Consider the following 4,067-nt stretch of genomic DNA (forward strand, 5'->3'; position numbering starts at 1 on the left):
TTCTTTAATATTGTTCTCAAGATCAGAGGTGTTCCTATTATTATTATTACTAGGAAAATTGCCCGTGCGTTGCAACGGGAGAAACAAAACCTCACACGTGACGATCTAATATGTTAAAGCACACTACCGTGCAAATTGAGAATATGGTTCTTTGGTGTGCTGCCTGGAAGATAGATTAGTAGCGGCTGCATTAAACCAGGGTTCAAAAATATCTTGCTCGATGATGGGCTAAAATAGTGTCGGATTTATTTACAGTGGCTAGAATATTTGTGGATACCATCCATCCACTTGTTTGACTGCAGCAAGTGAAATCATTTATAGAGCCTGTGATTTCTTGTGTAAAATCTTACTGGTATTAAACCCAAGAAATCCCTCGGGACACTGTATTTTTTTATGTGTAGGACATCGATTTATTTACATCATGACTGTTTCCTCAGTAAACTTTATTACTTACCTACAACGTGACTGTTTCCTCGGTAAATCCATTGACACCTTTCTAAACAGCTACTTGTTCTGATGCTCCAGTCATAGCCATTTGATCAAAAGCAAAGCTCTTCAGGTTGTGTTTTCTCCACCCGAGGAATTTCAAGCAGACCCATCAGCCTGGCTCCTAAGACGAAAGAAATATACACCATTTCCTACCACAAATAAGATAAACATGTTTGTTCTGATTACACCCATTCACATACTATTGAGACTTGAGATCAGTAAGGACACAACATAATTAACCAATAACACTACACGCGGACACAAAAGCTAGGAGATGCACACACAAACCAAGCTACATTTGATAGCAATCGTACCACCAGATGGTCTCCAGCATGGGTGTCAAGACCACCGCCTCCATCTCGTTGCGGTCTCAAACAGAACCACTTTCAGATGCCTGTACTTGTAAGCTAGCTCTGCATATAACAAACAAGAGGTTGCACATGCTGCAAGAGCACCTGGCCTGGTTAGTGTGCTGGATAAGCTTTGCACATAAGTACCCTAGTGATAAGCTTTGCTCATGGTCTATGTCATCGTCTGTGCATGTGAAAATCTCCTGAAGTGCCTCACAAGTCATATGACTGAAGCGCACCAGCGGAACCAAATGAGAACTCAAGATCTTACGTCTTTCTTCTAATTCTGGTATTGCACACGGGCCCAGTTGAGCAACAGACGGTACAAGACATCTTCATTTTTTCACATGTAGGTCAGTGCTTGAAAATATGGCTTCAATCCCAGCAAGTGGCATGTTCATCACTTCATTTCGGAACCTGAAATAATACAAACCAAGCCTTGAGTACACTTCATACATGATTTTGTTTCAACAATGTGTACACTTCTGTATGAAAAGGAAAGAAAAGGTGGCTCCATCCAATGGGGATCACACACTTATGCATATCACTGTATTTGTTGGCAAGGAAATCCTTAGCTGCAACTATCAAATGGTGAACTTCAACTGCCATCGAAGTGAATCATGGATAGTCTAGGTAGATCAGCGCAGATTCTGTGGTCATATGAAAGCTTGAGAGCAACTGGCTACAATGCCTCATGCAAGAGAGAACCTAAAATTTATCGGCATCCATTAAGATGTCAACCAGAATAGCAAGCTCGGTTGTTTGTTAACTTTCCACTGTACAAAAAGCTCAAAAGCTCCATAAGGGCATTTTCCTCTGTTCCAAGTAGAATAGAAACAAAAAAGCATAAGGATTAAAGAAAGGGTTGTGAATGGTTATTTAAGTATGACTGTTGACTTTTGGTATTGGGGAAAGCTATATGTACAGAATTGTAGACCAAAAATCAATTTAGTAGGTAAAATCAAGAAGTGAAAATAGACTAACCATCATTATTAGAGATAGTCGAAAAGTGGTGGAAAAACTCATAAATGTAAATGCATTCATCATTACAATTAATCAATATTTCAGTTGTTCGTCTGCCTCATCATCCTTCTCTAGTTGTCATAAACAAACTAAATATCTCTAGTGAAAAAAATAAACTACATATAAAAATCTTACAACTGGGCAAGGCCTATAATTCCAGGTGCATACCTTTTCTAATACACAATGGAAATCTATAGTGGGAACAACTCTATTACCATTACTAGACATAAGCCCATAATATCCTCTAAATATAAAAGGCATAAGCAACGACACACAAAAATAACACTTCCTTACGTCTTTGTAAATTACAGATTAGCAACTTGACTCCATTTGATAATAAAAAATAACATTGTTTCTTTCCGACCATTAAAACTGAATATGACAAAAATTTAGAATATATAGGGCCAAAATTTCCTACAGGAGAGAAGAAACTTGGCATCCTAAATATAGGACTTTGTGCAATGTTTTAGAAATATAGCTGAATGCAAACCATGGTTCAGATTCAGCTCAAAATTTAGATAGACACTTTTTAGTTTAATTTAAAATGCATCAAGACAAAAATTAATACTCCCTCTATAAACTAATATAAGATATTTCAGGTAACTACTTTAGTGACCTAAAATGTCTTATATTTGTTTACCGAGGGAGTACATTACTGCAAGGTCCATAAGTGAATCTCAAAGAAAACGTCCATGGGCTGAACCAACATGTACACCCAATTCTAGACTACATATACAGTTTTCTAGCAAAGACAACATAACAATGTTACCTAGAGTAGTGCTCCAAGGGATTTCTAGACATACTATGACTAACTCCTCTAGCACAATTATTGAGCAGGTGAACTGATGCAGAGCAGCTACACAGTTTAGTCTCAAAGGAGATAGAATATGTAGAAATAGCTTTCAAAATCCACACATAATAAGCCTGTACATGCGAAAGGCAAAAATTGCAGGTCAATGGTCCACTTAAGATAATGCCCACGGTGTGGTCTTCTGAAGAAATTGCTGCCTAGCTGGGAAACACCTAAAACCTGACGTGAAAATAAGTTGATCCGCCTGAATGGATACAAACATTACTTTCACATACACAGTGATTGGACTCGGAATCAGGAACTGGCATATGCAAGCATTGGAAAATATTTGCGAGAATCACAATACCTGGGACTCAATAGTTTCTTCAGAAAAGTACCCATCAAACCAAGATTTAGTATACCATCAAGAATGTCTGCCAAAATTTCCTCAGTCATCAGGAATTCCTACCAATGTCCTGTTATACCATCAAGAGATTTAATAGAGCTATCTTGAGATCAAGCAATGGAGTTTGGAGCTGCTGTTCGCTGTAGGTTTATCATATTATCGGACATTCAATCGTCTCAAGCACATAACCTACTTGCGCAGGGCAGTCCGCGCTCCAGTCCATGACATGATGCATTGGACATCACCGAACGATCTCCGGAGATGATGGAGTGATGGTAGCTTGGCTAGTTCGACAGCCCCCTGTTGTCGGTCTCCGGCCACCCTCATTCCTTCGCAAATGTCGCCGGCCGGCCACCGACGACAGCTGACCGTTGCTGCTGAACTTGGCCTCCAATGCTTCCTCTAGCCGCCTCCTTTAGTTTGGCATATCTGCAGCGTAGAGACCAACACGATCATTTACCCCATGTAAAGTGCAATTTGGAAGAATGCAAATGTGTACACAATTACTTCCATTGTTTACATGGAAGTAGAAATGCATTGACTACAATACCCCGATTAAAAAAGTAATGAGTAACAACTCAAGTAAGAAATCAAAAACATTGTACCTGATATTCAGTAATGGGAAGTGCACATGATTAACTTGTGCTACTTGCGCTCCATCATCAACCAATTTTGATCTATCATAAAATAAATGTCACAACCTCTGGCATCAGTAGTGGCATATCATTGTCACTTTGACCAATTACCAGAACACAAACAAATCAAATCTGACCCTACATCTCTCTCTATAGCCAATAGGGAGAAGCATCATCACTCACCTCGTCCACCGACGCCACCCGTGCACGCTCACGTCCCCGTGTTGACCACCATGGTTGAGCCTGCTGGGAGTAGAGGTGGGGGTGGAATAGGGAGGGAGGAGGGAGATGGCGATGGAGAGATGGAGAAGAGGGGCCGCGCGCGGCAGGGCGGGGCGGGAAGTGGCGGCCGCAGGGGTCGCGGGGCGGGGCGG

The 4,067-nt window shown here is 40.7% G+C and overlaps 1 long non-coding RNA gene across 1 annotated transcript; it reads right to left on the reverse strand.

The window, feature by feature from the left end:
- Window positions 1–355: 355 nt before the first annotated feature.
- Window positions 356–3,091, reverse strand: LOC125531308. Its single transcript, XR_007293153.1, has 2 exons — window positions 3,020–3,091; window positions 356–1,655 (listed from the first exon to the last, which is right to left on the reverse strand). It is a non-coding gene; the product is annotated as an uncharacterized LOC125531308 (long non-coding RNA).
- Window positions 3,092–4,067: the final 976 nt, after the last annotated feature.

This window comes from Triticum urartu, unplaced genomic scaffold (genome assembly GCF_003073215.2).
Source record: "Triticum urartu cultivar G1812 unplaced genomic scaffold, Tu2.1 TuUngrouped_contig_6951, whole genome shotgun sequence".
Lineage (NCBI taxonomy): Eukaryota > Viridiplantae > Streptophyta > Magnoliopsida > Poales > Poaceae > Triticum > Triticum urartu.